This window comes from Pinus tabuliformis, chromosome Q (assembly GCF_031772625.1).
Source record: "Pinus tabuliformis cultivar Carrire ecotype Pingquan chromosome Q, CPIR1, whole genome shotgun sequence".
Classification (NCBI taxonomy): Eukaryota; Viridiplantae; Streptophyta; class Pinopsida; order Pinales; family Pinaceae; genus Pinus; species Pinus tabuliformis.
Genome location: NC_142296.1, coordinates 262,441,282 through 262,466,829, shown reverse-complemented (window position 1 = coordinate 262,466,829; position 25,548 = coordinate 262,441,282). Strand labels below are relative to the sequence as shown.

General features: G+C 35.4%; 3 long non-coding RNA genes across 3 annotated transcripts; all 3 read right to left on the bottom strand.

Annotated features, from left to right (window-relative positions):
• Positions 1 to 873: 873 nt before the first annotated feature.
• LOC149219179 (uncharacterized) lies at positions 874 to 2,803 on the bottom strand. Its single transcript, XR_016249221.1, has 3 exons — positions 1,657 to 2,803; positions 1,352 to 1,553; positions 874 to 1,242 (listed from the first exon to the last, which is right to left on the bottom strand). It is a non-coding gene; the product is annotated as an uncharacterized LOC149219179 (long non-coding RNA).
• Positions 2,804 to 4,137: 1,334 nt separating this feature from the next.
• LOC149219178 (uncharacterized) lies at positions 4,138 to 5,269 on the bottom strand. The gene is made up of 5 exons (XR_016249219.1): positions 5,205 to 5,269; positions 5,107 to 5,150; positions 4,802 to 4,858; positions 4,475 to 4,583; positions 4,138 to 4,333 (listed from the first exon to the last, which is right to left on the bottom strand). It is a non-coding gene; the product is annotated as an uncharacterized LOC149219178 (long non-coding RNA).
• Positions 5,270 to 15,290: 10,021 nt separating this feature from the next.
• LOC149219177 (uncharacterized) lies at positions 15,291 to 25,438 on the bottom strand. Its single transcript, XR_016249220.1, has 22 exons — positions 25,136 to 25,438; positions 24,914 to 24,965; positions 24,673 to 24,816; positions 24,501 to 24,569; positions 23,921 to 24,001; positions 23,684 to 23,830; positions 23,257 to 23,578; positions 22,626 to 23,120; positions 22,072 to 22,151; positions 21,905 to 21,981; positions 20,991 to 21,802; positions 20,769 to 20,820; positions 20,351 to 20,430; positions 19,706 to 19,782; positions 18,794 to 19,600; positions 18,572 to 18,653; positions 17,564 to 17,640; positions 17,228 to 17,460; positions 16,780 to 17,140; positions 16,558 to 16,639; positions 16,140 to 16,218; positions 15,291 to 15,467 (listed from the first exon to the last, which is right to left on the bottom strand). It is a non-coding gene; the product is annotated as an uncharacterized LOC149219177 (long non-coding RNA).
• Positions 25,439 to 25,548: the final 110 nt, after the last annotated feature.

Sequence of the window (25,548 nt, the reverse complement as noted above, 5' to 3'; positions counted from 1 at the left end):
AGACAAAAATTAAAACAAATACTAAAAAAGCCATTGTTGAGTCAATTGTAGAAACTCATGTATAATTAATGTTTGAGTCAATTGCAGAAACTCATGTATAATTAATGTTTTCTCAATTGAATTACTTGATTTAGCCCCAAAAATTAAAACACAACACATGCCATCGTTGAGTCAATTGTAGAAACTCATGTATAATTTGTTTTCTCACTTGAATTACTTCAATATCAGCTCCAATAGTATTCAACCCAAAAATGTTGATTCAGTTAATAAATATAATATTCCCAAGTCTGACAAAGCTTCCGTTTTAACCAGGTTTGCTTGATTGCACATGAACATATGAAAAAACACTCGTCGTAAAAAGAACGGTTTCAAAAATAGACACTGAGAAACCCTCGGAATGAACATTCATAAATTATGCTCCTATGGCCGACTTTCAATTTTTACACGACCTATGCTCCAAAATTTCAATTTTTACATGACCCAGAAAAATTAGTGACCAGGATTGCACCTAGATACTCATTTTCATTTACACACTTGAATTACTTCAATATCAGTATTCAACCCAAAAATGTTGATTCAGTTAATAAATATAATATTCCCAAGTCTGACAAAGCTTCCGTTTTAACCAGGTTTGCTTGATTGCACATGAACATATGAAAAAACACTCGTCGTAAAAAGAACGGTTTCAAAAATAGACACTGAGAAACCCTCGGAATGAACATTCATAAATTATGCTCCTATGGCCGACTTTCAATTTTTACACGACCTATGCTCCAAAATTTCAATTTTTACATGACCCAGAAAAATTAGTGACCAGGATTGCACCTAGATACTCATTTTCATTTACATTGGCTGAACAATATCTTATGAAAATTACATTTCAATTTTTACATGACCCAGAAAAATTAGTGACTCATTTTCATTTACATTGGCTGAACAATATCTGATGAAAATTACAAATCTTGATAAAATGCCAACACAAGCGAGGCACTTCACTGACAAGACGCTACCATTATTCATGGTATTCTTGCAAATCAAGAGTGCACTTCAGCGTGTTCCTAGGTTTCACCTTGAGGGTGGTTCCCAACATTGGTTACTTAATGTCGGATTCGATCCGACAGTTCCATTATCTGGGGGAGGTCCAACACCCCATTTCCCTTCTTACTCTGAAGACTCGATATCATGAATTCCATCTGTTCTTCCACGAGCAAATTTGATGCAACGACTAGAGAATAGGCATTACTGCTGAATAAATAACCAAACAATAAAATAATATTATAATATGCCTGGTCAAAATCCAAATCTAAAAAATTGATGTATCAACCATGACAGAATGAAAGAGCCCATTTACCTGTTCATTCCTGATTGTAAATATGCAGGAGCAATGCGACATTGAGGCCTCAAGCTTTCTACATCAAACACTCCAGCTGCACTATAACAGAAGCACAGAAGCTCGCATAAACTAGGACGCTGTCACATGAGTATATGGCACTTGAAATAGGAGCAGATATGGCACTTGAAATAGGAGCAGATAGGGAATCATGAGGAGACCACTGCAATGCAACCATGTAACAAGGTCATCCAATCAGATACAGAAGGTAAGTGACATTATATTATTGTCTATGTTTTAATTCAACAGTGCTTACAAGAACTTACATAGAAACCAGCCCTCCAACTTTGGAAGCATCATATATAGTAAAGCTGGCTCTCATGCACAACCAAGAAGTGAATTTGATCATTATGAAACTGTACTCTTGTATCGCCATTGGTGGTCAAGACCTTGGAAGCATCATATATAGCAAAACTGGGTCTCATGCACAACCAACAGGTGAATTTGATCACTGTGAAACTGTACTCTTGTATCTCCCACTGGTGGTGACGGTCTTCCTGGTTGTACTGGTACAGTTTTTGACTTTCGCTTGTCCCACCCATCTATGCCCCAGGGACATAACTGCCAAAAGACATGGTTGTATATTTGAATTGATGAATTCTCTGTGCCAATTGCAATGATGTTATTGTCCTGAAGGTGAAAAGCCAGAAAAGAGGCTGCCTGAGAAGGTGGAAAGCCAGAAAAGTGGCTGCCTGAGAAGGTGGCACGAAAAGTTGTCATGACCTGGCAATGAATCACTAATTAGCATCCCATGAAACCACTTTTGACTTTCGCTTGTCCCACCCATTTATGGCCCAGGGACATAACTGCCAAAAGATGTGGTTGTATATTTGAATTGATGAATTCTCCGTGCCTTGTCCTGAAGGTGGAAAGCCAGTAAAGTGGCTGCCTGAGAAGGTGGAAAGCCAGAAAAATGGCTGAGAAGGTGGCAACCTGGCAATGAATCACTAATTAGCATCCCATGAAACCAGTGATTTGGATAAATTGGGAGCCTTTGAATTAGATAAGGAACATTACACAAGAACCTTCTAGAGTAACTAAACCTCATTACCCACATAATTTGCAAGTTGAAGGTTGAATTTGAAAGTTGAAGGTGAGACATCAGAGACTAAACCCTAGCAGACCAATGTACCAAAACTGAGGTACAAAACTGAAATTATATATATCATCGGAAACATTAAAATGAAACTGGTCTTTAGGTAAAAGGCTCTCTTAGCGTAAATGTCATCATATTGAATAAGGAGACCTTGCCACTGGAAGCAGATATTACATAGGAATCATTCTTAGACTTATGGATTTGTATCACCAACGACATTATTCGTAACAATTCCACTAGCTGGCTGCCACATCTGTGTTGGAATGCTCGCTGCAGACGGTGGAACAAAATACGAACTCTTAGTTACTCGTCAATTATTACTAGCTGCAAATTATATATCCAAAAGTATAACAAAAAAATAAATAAATAAAACAAGCTTAAAAAAGGCAAACAACAACTACTAAAGAACCCCACCTTTCCACCTTTCTGGATGGATTTCGTTCACTTCGCGGTCATTTCCATAGCTTATGGAGAGCATTGGATGTCAGTGCTACGACAACAACACGGGAATTGGTGTATATCAGTTTTACCACCTGCAAGAAATAGCACATTACTTGTTTGGATCAATATCGACAGAATTTGTAGCACATAAAATTGTAGAGTATGTCAACCTTAAGTGTTTTCTGTAATAGAGGGATGATTGCATACCTTGCTAGCATGCATTCTGTCTGGCAACCTGAGAGACCTACACTGACCCAAATCAGTGATCTCAGTCAATTTCCAGTTCTTGCTCTTGTCTGTGACCTCATCTAGAAGCCTTCGTTTAACATCTGGGGTCCCACTGTCTATCTATACTACTCTGCACATATGTTGTCTCGAGTGTCAGATAATTGTTAGACATCATTGATAATATCATCCTATTCCTATAAAAGATATGCCAAAATAATGGCTAATAGAGCATGTGAACGCGGAAAAGAACAAAATCCTATGCTATATGGAAACTCGAAAGCAACAATATCTGGACTCTGAGTGGAAGTTTAGAAAATGATAAGATATATGTAACAAACTAAACTGAATAATGCTGGACAAATATGCTAGATTCTAAAAAAATCATTCTAGGAGAAAGCTCTTACAAAATTGGTCATTGACAATGCAGGTGGAAGTCTGTCCGAACGTTCTACAGCACTGCGAAGGGAAGGGAACCAAGGGCAATGATTGCAGGAGGCATGGCATTCACAATTGAAGTCTGCGTAGTAAAAATGAACTAGTTAGAGTTTAAACTTTACTATTAATTAGTAGTGTGAAGTGAATCAGGAGCAGTGATTGCAGGAGGCATGACATTCACAATTGAAGACTGCATAGTAAAAATGAACTAGTTAGAGTTTAAACTTTACCATTAATTAGTAGTGCATGTACACAGTAAATGTGCATCGAGGAAGCAATTTACCTTTGTTCCCATTGTCTCTGATGGCACCCTCGTTCCTTCAAAGGATCTACTCTCCAGCATGCGAATTAAGCTGCGTTGGGTAAGATCTTTATGCCATTGTCATTCGTTGTGACTGCCAACAGGGAACCTTCAGCGAAGGCGAGGACTAGCTTTTTTCTGCAAATAAAGCGAGGATTATACATTGAGATGTGATCAAGAAAACTTGAAATAATGTTTTGAAACTCTAAAAATAAACCATCCTCATTTCCAAAAATAACTTCTTACCGAACTATCATCAACATCAATTGTTGTTGTCAGGATGTTGGTGTTATCCATGTCCCATAACTTTATTTGAAATTCATCACCAGCTGCCAAGAGGTTGTCTCAAATTGCAGAATATGTCCGCTTGATTGTTCCCTCACTTTCATTCCACTCAATCAGGTACGAATCACCATCTTTACTTGTTCCACAGGAGAAGAGCCTAATAAAAAATACAAATGATTATATACTTCAGAAAGGACATGGGTTTGACACAACAAATATAGAAAATTGGAGAAAGTAAAACTCAGATCCACATGACGACACTTTACAAACTAGACGCCATTCCAAGTTAACATTTTACCTTGTTCCATCAGCACAATAAGGCCCGTAGCATTATAGTCCACCCTAAATCCCGCAAGATCATACTACCAGGCTTTGATCTTTCCATAAATAGCTGTAGAAAAAATACACTGCATACAAACAAAGAATCATAATCCATCTATCTTTAGTGCAATAAAGTATTTGTCATATGGCCAAAAATTCACAGAAATCCAAACATCAAACAAAGATAGAATATGCAATATAACTTCAAAACAGCTAGTCCTCAACTGCAATTCACATAAATTCTTCAGGACTCAAGGAACAAAGTACCTGAATATTTTTACTGGTAAGGACAAACAGAACATACCGCTGCTTCATGACCTTCAAATGTGTACTGCTTTCGACTAGTGACTGCATCCCACACCTACAAGCACAGACAATATTTTTTTTTTTTAAATTTTCTTATACAGATAAGTAAACGACAACTATTAGAATGAGTCTTGACACATGATAAAGCAGATTACCTTGATGGTCTTATCTTCCCCACACGTAATTATTATGAAGAGATAGTAGCTAGGGTGTGAAAAAGCAATATATTCACATAAATTCTTCAGGACTCAAGGAACAAAGTCCCTGAATATTTTATTACTGGTAAGGACAAACAGAACATACCGATGCTTCATGACCTTCAAATGTGTACTGCTTTCGACTAGTGACTGCATAAACGACGACTATTAGAATGAGTCTTGACACATGATAAAGTAGATTACCTTGATGGTCTTATCATCCCCACATGTAATTATTATGAAGAGATAGTAGCTAGGGTGTGAAAAAGCAATATTAGAATGAGTCTTGACACATGATAAAGAAGATTACCTTGATGGTCTTATCATCCCCACATGTAATTATTATGAAGAGATAGTAGCTAGGGTGTGAAAAAGCAATATCATTCGCACCACCAACATTTTGCGTCAATCTGTTTAAATTATATCAATGTTAATAAATTATATTTTCAATACAAACTTAATTCTACAGACCTACAAGAATGTACAGATTGCCCTTTAGGCATGTAAGCCAACCTCTAGATGTTGTCTCAAATCACATGCCTCAGTGTAAGAATATATGTGAACGATACGCTTGGAAAACACAACTCCTATAACACAAATGGAGGCATGTCAGTATCTGAATAGAGGGCGTAGCACACCATTATATTTAAGAATGTACAGATTGCCCTTTAAGCATGTAAGCAAACCTCTAGATGTTGTCTCAAATTACATGCCTCAGTGTAAGAATATATGTGAACTATACGCTTGAAAAACACAACTCCTATAACACAAATGCAGGCATGTCAGTATCTGAATAGAGGGCGTAGCACACCATTATATTGGTGCGCAACCAACCAAAAGGAGATCAGAGGCATTTGTAGATGGCATTATTACAAATAACTCACATTGATGTATAAAGAAGAAAATGATATCAAAGCAACTTATTAATGAATAAGAGTATATATTAAGTTACCAAGGACTGCCCCATCTGGGTTCAGATACAACGATTCACTGATACAGTTGGATTTTTGAAAAGAGCAGCCTAAAAAACATAAAAAAACATGTATAAGAGTTTACCTAAGGCCAGCGTTGGATTTTTCAAAAGAGCAGCCTAAGAAAACATAACAAAACATGTATAAGAGTTTACCTAAGGCCAGCGCTCATGATCAACTCCAGTAAAGAACTCTAAAACCTTTCCAAGATCAATTCATACAGGTACATTTTCCCAATTTAAATTACAAAACTAATTTATGAAAAAATCATCTACCTGCAAACCTTAAAGTTCCTGCAAGCTAATTTTTTTTCGAGATTCCACTTCCCAAATTGCAACGTCACCAACATTTGTTCCAACTGATCGATAAAGTACATCTTCCAAATTGACTTAAGGAATTTATTTAAATGAAGAACTGTATTGAATGGAACTTGAAATCACCTATCAGAATTGTTTGCTGCTGAGGATGGAAATCCATACTCATAACATTTGAACCCTAATTGAGAGTTCTTGCCTCGTTCGAAAATGAAGAGGGCAATATGTAACAATGCCAACTAGTGAATCACAATGTGATACCTAAAAACGAGGGCAATATGTAACAATGCCAACTAATGAATAACAATGCGATACCTAAAAACATTAAACATTCCCAGTTACTCAAAGATATAAGGCCTTGTTAATTCTCATTCATCATATAACATTTATTCAAGTGGCCCAAGGTTATAATGTTGGAGGTTAATAAAATGGCAAATTACTCTGTATTATTAGGAGATGGAAAAGTATCAATTACTAATTATGAGATGATTAAACTTAATTGTTTCACGCATCTGAGCACCCATAACAAGACATGAGCAATAAATTGACTAGTTTGGACTATTATCATGGCCACCATGAAGGATGATGGCCTTCATCCAAGATGTTTTCCATGTATCACACAACGAAATATCTTCAAGCACCTTTTAACCTTGATAAGGGAAATTAGCAAATTACTTTGTACTATCAGGAGATGTAAAATATCAATTACTAATTATGAGATGATCAGACTTAACTACTTAGGGCGTCTGAGCACTCATAACAAGACATCATCTTAAACTTAATTGCTTAGGGCATCTGAGCACTCATAACAAGACATGAGCAATAAATTGACTAGTTTGGATGATCTTGGCCACCATAAAGGATGATGGCCTTCAAAGTTCATTCAAGATGTTTTCCATGTATCACACACAACGAAATATCTTCAATCACCTTTTAACTTTGATAAGGGATGACCCTATATCATATATTTGCTAATTTTACCTTCAATTCTTTTCTCTTTTCTTTTTATCTTGCTAGTATGTATTAGAAGTTTTCCTTTGATTCTACATGAATAAAGGGACACTTCCCACCACAAATGCCTTTGACAACATTCTCTAGTCCAGCTTTGAAAATTTTTATTTCCACTTCAACACTTACGCCTCCAAAAAGGCTATCAGCACATTTAGCCCTCCTTTAGGAGGATGTCCAAAACCTCAAGACTCGGGAGTTGTGGAAGATCTATGAGTCTACTTGGGATGCTAATATAGAATTAGAGAGTACTACAAGGGAATTTAATAAGTTGAAAGAAGCCATTAAAGAAACCGACATTTAACACTATTGACTTCGCTAAAACTCAAAAATTGAAGAAAATGCAGCTACTCTCAGCATCCACCACCAATTGCTAACAGATTAAATCAAGCATAAAATAGATGGACAATAGGATGGAAAGGGTACTTCGAGCAAAGCATAAAATAGATGGACAATAGGATGGAAAGGGTATTCCGAGCAAAGCAATCCACGTAGGAAGATGTTACAATCATAAGCTTCTCAATGGATTTGGACTAGATGTATTACGAGTAGAGCAATCCACGCAGGAAGATGTTACAGCCAAGGAGATCAAAGAAGATGTTACAATCATAAGCTTCTCAATGGATTTGCACTAGATGTATTTCGAGTAGAGCAATCCACGCAGGAAGATGTTACAGCCAAGGAGATCAAAGCATTGCTACTGCAAACTGCAGACAATCAAGATGGATTGTAGTAAATATAACTTATTACACACCAACAAATGCCCATTAATTATTTCAGTCAGAATTTAGACAAGAACATATTGAATTCCCATGGTGGGAGCCCCCTCTCTAGAGAGATTTTGAAATAGAAAATCAAGTAGACTTACTCTGAGAACTGGTGATAGGGGTTAGCTGAGATAGCTTGGGAAATTATCTGATAAGAAAGAGATTTTGTTGGGCATGAAAGTTATTAGTCTTCCCAAGTTTCTGTCTACGGATTCAATGCATATTTTTGCAACGTCACACAGGTTAGCCGTTATATACAATAGCTTTGCCAATCTGTTGAAAATGTAGCAAGCAAGGTCTTCCAGCGTGTGCCTTAGCCAGAGAAGACCTTAAATTGTCCTCATGAGTTAGACTTCAGTTAGGATGAATTATTTCCAATTTACTAGAATAATCATCAAGTTAGCATGCATAGAGTTGGAGCTTCAATTAAAGAGGAGTCTTTATCAGTTTAACTACAGAACAAGGCAGAGTTAGACTTCAGTTAGGATGTATTATTTCCAATTTACTACAATGATCATCAAGTTAGCATGCATAGAGTTGGAGCTTCAATTAAAGAGGAGTCTTTATCAGTTTAACTACAGAACGAGGTGGTAGTTAGCAGTTCAGTTGCAACAAGCTAGGGCTAGTCTTCAATCTTGATTGAAGGAAGCGTGAGTTAGATCTCCAGTGTTGATTGGAGAGAGCGCGAGTTTTTGTTAGCATCGGATTTGCTCTAGCCATGAAAATTGGTGGAGAGGCTAATGCACATGAGTTCTAAAGAACCCAAAAACCATTTGGTGACATTCCACCCGGATTGTATTTTATTAAAATAATTAATGTTTTAATGGGGTTCCTAAGTCTAAACTTAGCGAAATTAAAATATTAATGGGTATTAATCAAAATATGGGTGCGAATGATCTAGAAGGAGGATAAAGTCATGTTTTAATCTTAGCCGTTGATTAGAGACTTAATCTCGGCCGTTGAAGACTCAACAAGAAAAATATAAAATGGAGGCTTGGGGTTCATTTGGAAACACACACGAACCCAGAAATCGTTTGGTGAAATTCCACCCGGATTGTATTTTATTAAAATAATTAATATTTTTAATGGGGTTCCTAAGTCTAAACTTTGCGAAAATAAAATATTAATGGGTATTAATCAAAATATGGGTGAGAATGATCTAGAAGGAGGATCAAGTCATGTTTTAATCTTAGCCGTTGATTAGAGACTTAATCTTGGCCATTGAAGACTCAACACGAAAAATATAAAATGGAGGCTAGGGGTTCATTTGGAAACACACACAGAGAGATTGAGGAAATCGATTTTCTGAGGTGGAAAGTTCTTAGGAGGAAAATCAATTGGGGAGATCTTGCAGCTGAGGGGCAATGAGAATCCGGAAAGACTTTCCGGAGAATAATGACAGAGAGGCGGAGAGAGCTTGCAGAGGGGCAGCGTAGTAGCCAGGAGAGTTGACGCAAAAAAGTTGTCTATCACGCAGAATCCAGAATTGCCAAAACAGTCGGGAGCGCTGACGCAAAGGCAGCGTAGTAGCTGGGAGAGCTGACGCAGAGGCAACGCAGTAGCCGGGAGAGCTGACGCAAAAAAGTCGCATGTTATGCAGAAATCGGAACTGTCGGAACAGCCGAGAGAGCTGACGTAGAGGGTAGAGAAGGTGACACAAAGCCAACGCAGAAATAATCAGGGTTAGCGAGTCTTGTGCCAGATCAGCGAGAATTCTGTCTGGCAAAGTGAGGTAAAACTCACTCAGATTTTCCGCCAGTATTTTCTCTATAAATGATTGCTATATGAGCATCCTAGATTTGTATTCAGATATTTCTCCTGTATAATAATAAAACCCTCAGAGTCGTTGCACCGGTTTTCCCGCATTGGGTTTTTCCGGGGACTATTGTGTCCAAAAATAATTGTGTCCTATGTATCTTGTTCTTTGCTCTGTTTTCTGTTTCATGAGATCAAATATTTAATTAGTGTAGGTTGCAAAAGTAATTTGCTATGAATGTAATTTAAAAATCAAGTAGGTGAAGTAGATTTAGATCTACTACAGTAAGGTTCCTTCAGTGTGGGAATTTTCACACATTGTTGATTGGAGAGAGCACGAGTTAACAACTCCAGTGATGATTGGAAGGAGAGCAAGTAACACTCTCACTGAACTCATCATCAGAGCTCGAATTCTAAATTAGACTGGGCCTCCTTGCATGGATCGAAGTTCACTTATAAAGAGAGGACAAAGGCACAAATAAATCACATTGTTTTGTGCACAAAAGTTTGTGACAAGGTAGAGCTCACGAGTTAGTGTGAGAGAGCCTTGATTGTGGAGCGCACGAATTGCGTCCTAAAGAATAGGAGGCACAAGTGAGCTAGAATTTAGGAGAATTGGTTGCTAGAATTTAGGGGAATTGGTTGTGCAGGTTGTATGGAGCTGCAAGGTCCTAAAAAAATAGGAGCTCAAGTGCGCTAAGAAATAGGGCTAGAACTGAGCTATGAAATAGGAGATCAACACAAGGAATAAGGGGCTCAAGTGTGCAAGGAAGGAGGAGCAGAATTGAAGCAAGACAACAGGGTTTGCAGAGCAAGTCAAGGAGGTAGTAGAGGAAGAATTGTGTCAAGGAGTAAGGGGCTCAAGTGCGCAAGGAAGGAGCAGAATTGAAGCAAGACAACATGGTTTGCAGAGCAAATCAAGGAGGTAGCAGAGGAAGAATTGTGTGCAAGAATCAAGATCAAGTGGTGATCAAGGCGAGCCAAGATCAGTTGTATCAGCTGAGAAATGTGTGAGAAGCATAACACTTTCTCAAGAGAGACAAATTGCTTTGTAATAGATTCAATTGCTCCAAGAACAATTAATAAAATAGCTACATCAAGCAAGCAGGTTTTCCCTGTTGGGTTTCTTGAGAAAAATAAGTGTGTCAATTTGTGTGATGTGTTTTTATCTGTGTTTTTATTTCGTTGCTTATAAGTTGTTAAGAGGCTTTGTATCTTAGTGAAAGTTAACTAGTTTCAGTTTTCAGTTATTCATCTAAGTAGTTACAGAGTTTCATGGAAATTTAATACAACCATGGTAGCTTACGATTTGTTGCATCTGATGAAAACAAAAGGGCCACGGCGCAATGCACATGTTGGGTGATGATTTCAGAAATATTTGGAACCTGCAACAAGATTAGGCCACCCATGCATGTGAGGAGAATCACTACAAAAAATGTTGGTTTCTTTATGTTTGTGGACAATATAACTCTTGTACACCTTTCCAGTTACCAAATCCGACAAAATGAATCTCATAAAATAGGACTTTGGTGCATAGTTTTGGTCAATGAGTTTCCATACAAGAAAATGGTTATCTCCCACACAGGTTTTTCCCCGAAGCTGATGTCACTTATACAAACTTTGGATCAGTGATTATTTTTGGCTAGAGATTATTTTTAGCTTAAAGAACTCCAATACAATGGTGGTATTTTCATACCTGTCGTGACTTCTTCCTTTGTTTGTTCCATGGCTATAAATATCATTCTGTTTTATATTTGTGTGTAGACATTGACCTCCCATCTCTTCCATTGTGCTAGTGGGGACAATTGATTCAAACATCCAACCATGTATAAAGTCACACAGTAATGTTAGATGCTTCTGTGATATCAAGCTCAATAGTAATAAGGAAGATAGTTCCATGGCTATAAATATCATTCCGTTTTATATTTGTATGTAGACATTGACCTCCCATCTCTTCCATTGTGCTAGTGGGGACTACAATGAGATCCTAGCACCCTTATTGGATGCACTATTATCAGATTTATGAAAAGTTTTCTTTCTCTATGACATTTAAAAAGAAGCATTCTTGGAGCTCCCTCCGCACATAATAAGAGACTCATGATTTCAGACTGAAGCAAGTCCCATATGGACTCAAGCAAATCCCTTGGACATGGCATGTCTAGTTTGATAAACATCTAATGCAGACTCTGACCTCTCTTCAAGGTTGAAGGTATGTCCTTAATGTTTGGTTTGATATATCCTAACAATGTATTTCTTACAAGATCAAATCATCTCTGTGTTCAATACCAGAGGGATTGATCTATGAGCCCTAATGGATTATAAGTGTAATAGAGAGATGATGAGGACTTCCTTGTTAAGGGAAGTACGCTGTCAGAGACTTTGGCATGATGATTTACACTAAAGCAGTTGAGAGAGACTCCTCTTCAGATTCAGATTTGATCGATCCCATGATGAGCTAGAAGTCAAATGAATTCTTGCCCTGTAGTGTGAACTAGATAGAGCTTGGATATGTATATTGGGTTGATGCTAACCATGTGCTGAGATATCTACATGATATAATTAATCATGGATTGAGACACACTATCGGAAACTTGATGGATACACCGATGCTAACAGAGACTAAAAAAGTCGTTGACAAGAAAAGCACATCCGGATGCTGCTATAGCTTGGGGTCTGCCATGATTTCCTGGATGAGACTGAAATTGTTGTTGGCAAGAAAAGCACATCCGAGTGTTGCTATAGCTTGGGGTCTGCCATTTTATTTTTCACTGAGATAAAATGCGTTGTGGATATAAAACTGGACCTGAGAAAATAATGCACACACAAAATAAAAATAACACCGTTGTTTTTGGACAAAAGTCCCCTAAAAAACCCAATGTGGGAAAACCGGAGCAGTAGATGAGGTTTTTATTATTATTATTCAGCAGCAAAATCTGAGTACAATATTTGGATGCCCAAATTGGCAATCCTCTCCTGAGAAATCTCTGGAAAAATATTAGAGTGAATTTTCTTTCTCTCCACAAGCAAGCCTGACCTGACCTGGCCCCACAATCAACTCCCAATCTGCCTTTGTGTCAACCTCTGTGCAGGCTGAAAATCACACTACTTGGAATAACTGTTATCTGCCTCTATTGGTTGTCTCTACCACTGAAAAGGATTCGCTGGCCCTCTGGAAGAATTTTCCAGGCACTCAACTACTGAATCGATCTCTCCTCTAGCTGAATCGAACTGCCTCGAATTCTTCTCGACACTAAGTCTCTACTCTCTGGGAAATTCAATTTGCCTAGATCACCTTCTCACTCAATGTGTCTATCTCCATCCCCATCATCCTGCTCTTATAATCTCTCCTTGGTGAACCAACAACCATGATTAGATCTCCATCAACGACTAAAATCATCTCAAACTCAATCAGTATAATTTTCTACAGCATTCCCACATTTCCTTAATTAATTCCTATTAATTAACCAGTTTTCTTAAGTTACACTTAAGAAAAATTTAAATGACTGTTAATTTATTTAATTAAAGTGTTTCATGAGCTTATCTCACAAAACCTTTTTTGGGTTTCGAAAATCTCGTGTTCTTAGCCTCTCTAACACAAGTTAAGACTAGAACACATGTCCGATGCTACAAAAACTAACACAGTCAGCTTGACCTTTGAAGGCATCTATTTGGTCTATAAATTGAAGATTGATCCATTTTCAAAGTTTGGTGCAATTTTGTATCTCTATTCTAAAGCTCGCACTCATGCTCCCATTTTTATTATGGTTCATATTGACTATGGCTTGCACCTTTTTTTATGGTTCGTATTAACTATGATCTGCACTTCAAATGGCTCACATTATAATTTTTCTATGGATCGATTACATCTCTAGGATTGCGACATCGCATAGAAACTACGTGACTCACATATTTTCCTATGGTCCTCTCTATATACTCTATGGCTCACTAAGTGTTCTATGACTCGCACAGTAACTCTATGGTTCACAAATATCTGAGGTGGCTCGCTTCTTTATCACAAGCATATTTTTTGTGGCAAACATACACTAGGTTGGATCATTCGTGTTATGGTTCGCTATTCTATTGTACAATGGCTCTTTGTTCCTAAATCTCGCTACCCATGATGTGATCTCTGTGTGGCCCATACACATGTCCTGTGGCTCTCATAAGTCCACAGTGGCATCATACATAACAATGGAAACATTAATCTCAAGGCATCACTCTGTCATCACAACTTTTAAAGCAGTACCCTAACAAAATGATAAATCATTGTGCAACTCACAAATATTTTAGTGTATTAAAGGACAACAATATTGTGTAGGAGAAAAGTATGCCTCACCCATCCTCTGTGCCATGTTTGTAGAATGTCTAGTGCATCTTCACCACTTGACCCTTGTAGACCATACAATTGTAGTTGTTCACTACATAAAAAAGATCAATATAGTTGACTATGAGAGCATATATAAAACATATAATAATTTGAATAGCAAACAAATGGAGCTACAAATTAGTGAAAGATACTTTCAAGTGAAGTGCATTGCATATAAAAATGTTGACTCACCTTCATTTATGAATAATAACCTCTATTTTCTTTGTCGGCTTCCTTCATTTCCGTTTCTGCACCCAACAAACAAAACCAAGACCAAACTACAAAAAACATTCAAAAACAAAACAAAACAAAGGAAGAGTACAACACACCCAACAAACGAAACCAAGACCAAACTACAAAAAACGAGAAAAAAATGCAACCAAAAGAAAACAAGTACAACACAGCATGGCCATGCTCAAGCTCAACAAGACAAAAGATGCAAACAAGAACAAAGAAAAAATTGCAAACATCCCCTCTGCACATCATCTCTCCTGCAATGTGTTGTCCTCCACTGAAAGGGAAAAAAAAGTGGGTTGAATAAGCTTAAAATACACACACAATTAGTAGTGCTAAACATATTTCAAAACCAATAATTATTCATAATAGAAAACACAACTCCCCTAGAGTTTGTTGTATAATGATGGACACTGTTTGTATTCCACTTGCCCATGCTCATAAAAACAAACCATCTACAAAAGATACACCATAAGATATTAGAATCATTATATAAGTTAAACTAAAGAGTACATAATAATGTATTTCACATATTCTTGCTCACTAGAACAAGCCATCTGCAATAGATACACAATAAAATATTAGATTTCTAATAAAAGTCAAACTAGCATAAGAAAGCGATAGAACTTAGAATAAAAAAACATGAGACAACATATAAGTTAAACTAAAGAGTACATAATAATGTATTTCACATATTCTTGCTCACTAGAACAAGCCATCTGCAATAGATACACAATAAAATATTAGATTTCTAATAAAAGTCAAACTAGAGAGTTTGAAGGCGTGAACTTAAAAAAAAAACATGTAGACAACAACAAACAAAAATTACAAACTTCCCCTTTTCACATTAGCTTTACTTTAGTGTCCTCCTCCGCTAAGGAAAAAAAGGTGGGGTGAATAAGGTTAAAATACAGACACAGATAGTAATGGCAAGCAAAATTCAAAATGAATAATTATTTATTATACCAAACATACCTTTTCTAGAGTTTGCCATATAAAGATAGACATTCCTTTTTGTATTCCACTTACTTGTGCTCACCAGAACAATACATCTACAACATATACATAATAAGATATTAGAATCATTATAAAAGTTAAAGTGGAGATTTGAATGCAACAATCAATCATAATGTCAAACATACTCGTCTTTGAGCTTTGTTATGTAAAGGAGGATAATCCATTTTGTATTTTACATATATGTGGTCACTGAAATCAACCATCTATAGTAGATACAAAATAAAATATTAGAATTCTAATAAAAGCTAAACTAGAGAGTTGAAGGCATGAAATTGTGATCCAACATAATTCCAGTCCATTTATATTCTATGCTAAATCTCAAATATATAATTTTTCTATACTAGACATTATTCTATTAAGAATAATGCAATCAATCAATGTTATTGTAAGAGAAATAATCCATTTTGTAAGAGGGATCTAAGCATATTTAAACATATTGAACAACAAGAATCCTAGCATTGTCTACTAGCACAATGGTTGATTGGTCGAAAGCTCAAGATGCTTGCTTGCTCGACCTTACCATCCTCCTCTCTAGGGCACATTGTGTGGGTGTGCGTGTGATGTGGACCCAAAACACATATAAATTTAAGCATACCATTTTATGTATATCATATGAGCGGTACTACCTGAGAACCATGCTAGAAGGAGAAAACATTGAGCACACAAATAATAATAACACTTTTTTGTTGGAAAAAAACATGACTCACCCATCCTCTGCGATGCATCTACATTTCCTAAGATATCATCTCCACTCAACCCTCCTAGACACTACAATTGTATCGTTCACTGCACAAAGTATTGTTATATATGAGATCACAAATAAACCACGAGAGGTTAAAGAATAAATAAAAAAGAGTGATGAATTAACCATACAAATAACTACCTTCCCTTGCCTAATATTATAACAACGACGATCATGAACAATAATCCCTAAACATGTGAACCCCAGTGTAACATTTCCATTTCTTTCATATCAAAGTTCTAGGAAAAAGCTCGAATCTCACACCCATGAACAAGATCATACTACCCCGAAAACATGGCAAAATGATAAATCAATGTCCAACTAACAAATATTTCAGTGTATTAAAGGACAATAGTATTGGGTAGGAGAAAAAAATGTCTCACCCATCCTCTGTGCCATGTTTGTAGAATGTCTAGTGCATCTTCAACACTTGACCTATATAGACCATACAATTGTAGTTGTTCACTACATAAAAAAGATCAATATAGTTCACTATGAGAGCATATATAAAACATATAATAATTTGAATGGCAAACAAATGGAGCTACAAATTAGTGAAAGATACTTTCAAGTGAATTGCATTGCATATAAAAATGTTGACTCACCTTCATTTATGAACAATAACCTCAATTTTCTTTGTCTGCTTCCTTCATTTCCGTTTTGTATCCAACAAACAAAACCAATACCAAACTACAAAAAACATTCAAAAACAAAACAAAACATGCAGACAAGAACAAAGAAAAAATTGCAAAAATCCCCTTTGCACATCTTCTCTCTTGCAATGTGTTTTCCTCCACTGAAAGGGAAAAAATGGGTTGAATAAGCTTAAAATACACACACAGTAATACTAAACATATTTAAAAACCAATAATTATTCATAATAGAAAACACAACTCCCCAGAGTTTGTTTTATAACGATGGAGACAATTTGTATTCCACTTGCATGTGCTCATCAAAACAAACCATCTACAAAAGATACACCATAAGATATTAGAATCGTTATATAGGTTAAACTAGAGAGTACACAATAATTAATCGTAATGTGAAACACACCTTTCTTTGAGATTGTTATATAAAAGGGGATAGTCCATTTTGTATTTCACGTATTCTTGCTCACTAGAACAAGCCATCTGCAATAGATACACAATAAAATATTAGATTTCTAATAAAAGTCGAACTAGAGAGTTTGAAGGCGTGAACTTCAAAAAAACCATGTAGACAACAAAAAACAAAAAATTGCAAACTTCCCTTTTCACATGATCTTTACTGTAGTGTCCTCTCCTCCACTAAAAGGAAAAAAAGGTGGGGTGAATAAGGTTAAAATACAAACACAAATAGTAATGGCAAGCATAATTCAAAACAAATAATTATTTATTATACCAAACATACCTCGTCTAGAGTTTGCCATATAAATATAGACATTCCCTTTTATATTCCACTTGCTTGTGATCACTGGAACAAGTCATCTACAACATATACATAATAAGATATTAGAATCATTATACAAGTTAAATTGGATAGTTGAATGCAACAATCAATCATAATGTGAAACATCACATACTCGTCTTTGTGCTTTGTTATATAAAGGAGGATAATCTCAAAATATATAAATTTTCTAAACTAGACATAATTCTACTAGGAATAACGCAATCAATGTTATCATAAGAGAAATAATCCATTTTGTAAAAGGGATCTAAGCATATTTAAACATATTGAACACCAAGAATCCTAGCGTTGTCTACAAGCACAATGGTTGATTGGTTGAAAGCTCAGGATGCTTGCTTGCTCGACCTTACCATCCTCCTCTCTAGGGCACGTTGTGTGGGGTTGTGCATGTGATGTGGACCAAAAAAACATATAAATTTAAACATACCATTTTATGTATATCATCTGAGTGGTACTACCTAAGAACCTTGCTAGAAGGAGAGAACATTGAGCACACAAATAATAATAACACTATTTTGTTGGAAAAAAAGCATGACTCGCCCATCCTCTGCACTGCATCTACATTTCCTAAGATATCATCTCCTCTCGACCCTCCCAGACACTACAATTGTAGTTGTTTGCTGCACAAAGTAATATTATATATGAGATCACGAATAAACCGTGAGAGGTTAAAGAATTAATATAGAGAGTGATGAATTAACCACACATAACTACCTTCCCTTGGCTAATATTATAACGACGACAATCATGAACAATAATCCCTGAACATGTGAACCCCAGTGTAACATTTCCATTTCTTTCATATCAAATTTCTAGGATCGAATCTCACGCCCATGAACAAGATCATACTACCTCGTAACAGTGACAAAATGATAAATCATTGTGCAACTAACAAATATTTCAGTGTATAAAAAAGACAATAGTATTGTGTAGGATAAAAGTATGCCTCACCCATCCTCTGTGCCATGTTTGTAGAATGTCTACTGCATCTTCACCACTTGACCTATGTAGCCCATACAATTGTAGTTGTTCACTACATAAAATAGATCAATATAGTTGACTATGAGGGCTGAAATAAAGCATATAATAATTTGAATAGCAAACAAATGGAACTACAAATTAGTGAAAGATAATTTTAAGTGAAGTGCATTGCATATAGAAATGTTGACTCACCTTCATTTATGAACAATAACCTCAATTTTCTGTCTGCTTCCTTCATTTCCATTTCCATACCCAACAAACGAAACCAAGACCAAACTATAAAAAAACATTAAAAAAACAAAACAAAGGAAACATACAACACACCCAACAAATGAAACGAAGACCAAACAACAAAAAACAAGAAAAAAAATGCAACACAAAGGAGAACGAGTACAACACAGCATGGCCATGCTCAAACTCAACAAAACAAAACATGAAAACAACAAAGAAAAAATTGCAAACATCCCCTTTGCACATCATCTCTCCTGCAATGTGTTGTCCTCCACTGAAAGGGAAAAAAAGTGGGTTGAAAAAGCTTAAAATACACACACAATTAGTAATGTTAAACATATTTTAAAACCAATAATTATTCATAATAGGAAACACAACTCCCCTAGAGTTTGTTTTATAATGATGGGCATTGTTTGTATTCCACTTGCTCATGCTCATAAAAAAAGCCATCTACAAAAGATACACAATAAGATATTCAAATCGTTATATAAATAAAACTAGAGAGTACACAATAATTAATCGTAATAAGAAACACACATTTCTTTGAGATTGTTGTATAAAAGGAGATAGTCCATTTTGTATTTCACGTATTCTTGCTCACTAGAACAAGCCATCTGCAATAGATACATGATAAAATATTAAATTTCTAATAAAAGTCAAACTAGAGAGTTTGAAGGCATGAACTTCAAAAAAAACATGTAGAAAACAACAAATAAAATATTGAAAACTTCCCCTTTTCACATTATCTTTATTGTAGTGTCCTCTCCTCTGTTGAAATGAAAAAGGGTGGGGTGAATAAGGTTAAAATAAAGACAGAGATATTAATGGCAAACATAATTCAAAATGAATAATTATTTGTTATACCAAACATACCTCGTCTAGAGTTTGCTATATAAAGATAGCCATTCCATTTTGTATTCCACTTACTTGTGCTCACCAGAACAAGCCATCTACAATAGATACGTAACAAGATATTAGAATCATTATACAAGTTAAATTGGAGAGTTGAATGCAACCATCTGCAGTAGATACAATATAACATATTAGAATTCTAATAAAAGCTAAACAAGAGATTTGAAGGCATGAACTTGTGATCAAACTTGATTTCAGTCCATTTACATTCCATGCTAAATCTCAAAATATATAAGTTTCCTAACTAGACGTAATTCTACTAGGAATAATACAATCAATGTTATCGTAAGAGAAATAATCCATTTTGTGAGAGGGATCTAAGCATATCTAAACATATTGAGCAACCAAAATCATATCGTTGTCTATTAGCACAATGGTTGATTGGTCAAAAGCTCAAAAAGCTTGCTTGTTCGACCTTACCATCATCCTCTCTAGGGCAATCTGTGTGAGGGTCTGCGTGTGATGTCGACCAAAAAATCATATAAATTTAAACATACCATTTTATGTATATCATCTGAGTGGTACTATTCGAGAACTATGCTAGGAGAAAACATTGAGCACACAAATAATAATAACACTATTTTGTTGGAAAACAACACTACTCACCCATCCTCTGGGTTGCATCTACATTTCATAAGATATCATGTCCACTCGACCCTCCCAAACACTACAATTCTAGTTGTTCGCTGCACAAAGTAATATTATATATGAGATCACGAATAAACCACGAGAGGTTAAAGAATAAATATACAGAGTGATGAATTAACCAAACACATACCTACCTTCCCTTGGCTAATATTATAGAAGCAACAATCATAAACAATAATCACTGAACATGTGAACCCCAGTGTAACATTTCCATTTCTTTCATATCAATGTTCTAGGAATACTCTTGAATCTCACACCCATGAACAAGATCATAATACCTCGAAACCATGACAAAATGATAAATCATTGTGTAACTAACAAATATTCCATTGCATTAAAGGACAATAGTATTGTGTAGGATAAAAGTATGCCTCACCCATCCTATGTGCCATGTTTGTAGAATATCTAGTGCATCTTCACCACTTAACCTGTGTCGACCATACAATTGTAGTTGTTCACTACATAATAAAGATATATATAGTTGACTATGAGAGCATATATAAAACATATAGTAATTTGAATAGAAAACAAATCAAGCCACAAATTAGCAAAATATACTTTTAAGTGAAGTGCTTTGCATATAGAAATATTGACTCACCTTCATTTATGAAGGTGAACCTCAATTTTCTTTGTCTGCTTCTTTCATTTCCATTTCCGCGCCCAACAAATGAAACCAAGATCAAATTACAAAAAACATTAAAAGAACAAAAAAACAAAACAAAGGAAAAGTACAACACACACAACAAACGAAACCAAGACCAATCGAGAAAAAAATGCAAAAGAAAGGAAAACAAGTACAACAGAGCATGGCCATGCTCAACCTCAACAAAACAAACCATGTAGACAAAACGACGGAAAATTTGCAAACACCACCTCCGCACATCATCTCTCCTGCAATGTGTTGTCCTCTGCTGAAAGGGAGAAAAAGTGGGTTGAATAAGCTTAAAATACACACACAATGAGTAATGTTAAACATATTTCAAAACCAATAATTATTCATAATAGGAAACACAACTCCCCTAGAGTTTGTTTTATAACGATGGACACTTTTTGTATTCCACATGCTCGTGCTTATCAAAACAAATCATCTACAGAAAATACACAATAGGTTATTAGAATCATTATAAAAGTTAAACTAGAGGGTACGCAACAATTAATCGTAATAAGAAACACACATTTCTTTGAGATGGTTATATAAAAGGGGAGAGGACATTTTGTATTTCATGTATTCTTGCTCACTGGAACAAGCCATCTGCAACAGTTAACCAATAAAATATTAGATTTTTAACCAAAGTCAAACTAGAGAGTTTGAAGGCATGAACTTCAAAAAATACATGTAGAAAACAACAAATAAAATATTGAAAACTTCCCCCTTTTCACATTATCTTTATTGTAGTGTCCTCTCCTCTGCTGAAATGAAAAATGGTGCGGTGAATAAGGTTAAAATAAAGAGACATATAGTAATGGCAAGCATAATTCAAAATGAATAATTATTCATTATACCAAACATACCTCGTCTAGAGTTTGCTATATAAAGATAGCCATTCCATTTTGTATTCCACTTACTTGTGCTCACCAAAACAAGCCATCTACAACAGATACATAACAAGATATTACAATCATTATACAAGTTAAATTGGAGAGTTGAATGCGACAATCAATCATAATGTGAAACATACTCTTCTTTGAGCTTTGTTATATAAAGGAGGATAATCCATTAGTATTTTACGTATATGTGGTGGTCATTGAAATCAACCATCTGCAGTAGATACAATATAAAATATTAGAATTCTAATAAAAGCTAAATTAGAGATTTGAACACATAAACTTGTGATCAAACTTTATTTCAGTCCATTTACACTCCATACTAAATCTCAAAATATATAAGTTTCCTAACTAGAATTAATTCTACTAGGGATACTACAATCAATATTATCGTAAGAGAAATAATCCATTTTGTAAGAGGGATCTAAGCATATTTAAACATATTGAGCACCCAAAATCATATCGTTGTCTATTAGCACAATGGTTGATTGCTCGACCTTACCATCCTCCTCTCTAGGGCACGTTGTGTGGGGGTCTGCATGTGATGTGGACCAAAAAAGCATATAAATTTAAACATACCATTAAATGTATATCATCTGAATGTTACTATTCGAGAACCATGCTAGAAGAAAACATTGAGCACACAAATAATAATAACACTATTTTGTTGGAAAAAAACATTACTCACCCATCCTCTGCGTTGCATCTACATTTCATAAGACATCATCTCCACTTGACCCTCCGAGACACTACAATTCTAGTTATTCGTTGCACAAAGTAATATTATATATGAGATCACGAATAAACCACTAGAAGTTAAAGAATAAATATACAAAGTGATGAATTAACCATACACATACCTGCCTTCCCTTGGCTAATATTATAGCAGCAACAATCATAAACAATAATCATTGAACATGTGAACCCCAATGTAACATTTCCATTTATTTCATATCAATGTTCTAGGAAAACTCTTGAATTTCACACCCATGAACACGATCATACTACCTCGAAATCATGACAAAATGATAAATCAGTGTGTAACTATATTCCATTGCATTAAAGGACAATAGTATTGTGTAGGATAAAAGTATGCCTCACCCATCCTATGTGCCATGTTTGTAGAAAGTCTAGTGCATCTTCACCACTTAACCCGTGTCGACCATACAATTGTAATTGTTCACTACATAAAAGATATATATAGTTGACTATGAGAGCATTTATGAAAAAAAAAAATTTGAATAGAAAACAAATCGAGCCAAAAATTAACAAAATATACTTTTAAGTGAAGTGCTTTGCATATAGAAATGTTGACTCACCTTCATTTATGAAGGTGAACCTCAATTTTCTTTGTCTTCTTCTTTCATTTCCATTTCCGCGCCCAACAAAAGAAACCAAGACCAAATTACAAAAAAATTAAAAGAACAAAAAAACAAAACAAAGGAAAAGTACAACACACACAACAAACGAAACCAAGACCAAACTACAAAAAATGAGAAAAAAATGCAAAAGAAACGAAAACGAGTACAACACAGCATGGCCATGCTCCACCTCAACAAAACAAAACATGTAGACAAAACAAAGGAAACTTTGCAAACACCCCCTCCGCACACCATCTCTCCTGCAATGTGTTGTCCTCTGCTGAAAGGGAGAAAAAGTGGGTTGAATAAGCTTAAAATACACACAATTAGTAATGTTAAACATATTTCAAAACCAATAATTATTCATAAACGAAACACAACTCACCTAGAGTCTGTTTTATAACGATGGACACTTTTTGTATTCCACATGCTCATGCTCATCAAAACAAACATACCTCGTCTAGAGTTTGCTATATAAAGATAGCCATTCCATTTTGTATTCCACTTACTTGTGCTCACCAAAACAAGCCATCTACAACAGATACATAACAAGATATTACAATCATTATACAAGTTAAATTGGAGAGTTGAATGCGACAATCAATCATAATGTGAAACATACTCTTCTTTGAGCTTTGTTATATAAAGGAGGATAATCCATTCTGTATTTTACGCATATGTGGTGGTCACTGAAATCAACCATCTGCAGTAGATACAATATAAAATATTAGAATTCTAATAAACGCTAAACTAGAGATTTGAACACATAAACTCGTGATCAAACTTTATTTCAGTCCATTTACATTCCATACTAAATCTCAAAATATATAAGTTTCCTAACTAGAATTAATTCTACTAGGAATACTACAATCAATGTTATCGTAAGAGAAATAATCCATTTTGTAAGAGGGATCTAAGCATATTTAAACATATTGAGCACCCAAAATCATATCGTTGTCTATTAGCACAATGGTTGATTGGTCAAAAGCTCAAAACGATTGCTTGCTCGACCTTACCATCCTCCTCTCTAGGGCACGTTGTGTGGGGGTCTGCGTGTGATGTAGAGCAAAAAAGCATATAAATTTAAGCATACCATTAAATGTATATCATCCGAATGTTACTATTCGAGAACCATGCTGGGAGAAAACATTGAGCACACAAATAATAATAACAGTATTTTGTTGGAAAAAAACATTACTCACCCATCCTCTGCGTTGCATCTACATTTCATAAGACATCATCTCCACTCGACCCTCCGAGACACTACAATTCTAGTTATTCGTTACACAAAGTAATATTATACATGAGATCACGAATAAACCACTAGAAGTTAAAGAATAAATATACAAAGTGATGAATTAACCATACACATACCTGCCTTCCCTTGGCTAATATTATAGCAGCAACAATCATAAACAATAATCATTGAACATGTGAACCCCAATGTAACATTTCCATTTCTTTCATATCAATGTTCTAGGAAAACTCTTGAATTTCACACCCATGAACACGATCATACTACCTCGAAATCATGACAAAATGATAAATCAGTGTGTAACTATATTCCATTGCATTAAAGGACAATAGTATTGTGTAGGATAAAAGTATGCCTCACCCATCCTATGTGCCATGTTTGTAGAAAGTCTAGTGCATCTTCACCACTTAACCTGTGTCGACCATACAATTGTAATTGTTCACTACATAAAAAAGATATATATAGTTGACTATGAGAGCATTTATAAAACATATAATAATGTGAATAGAAAACAAATCGAGCCAAAAATTAACAAAATATACTTTTAAGTGAAGTGCTTTGCATATAGAAATGTTGACTCACCTTCATTTATGAAGGTGAACCTCAATTTTCTTTGTCTTCTTCTTTCATTTCCATTTCCGCGCCCAACAAATGAAACCAAGACCAAATTACAAAAAACATTAAAAGAACAAAAAAACAAATCAAAAGAAAAGTACAACACACACAACAAACGAAACCAAGACCAAACTACAAAAAATGAGAAAAAAATGCAAAAGAAACGAAAACGAGTACAACACAGCATGGCCATGCTCCACCTCAACAAAACAAAACATGTAGACAAAACAAAGGAAAATTTGCAAACACCCCCTCCGCACACCATCTCTCCTGCAATGTGTTGTCCTCTGCTGAAAGGGAGAAAAAGTGGGTTGAATAAGCTTAAAATACACACAATTAGTAATGTTAAACATATTTCAAAACCAATAATTATTCATAAA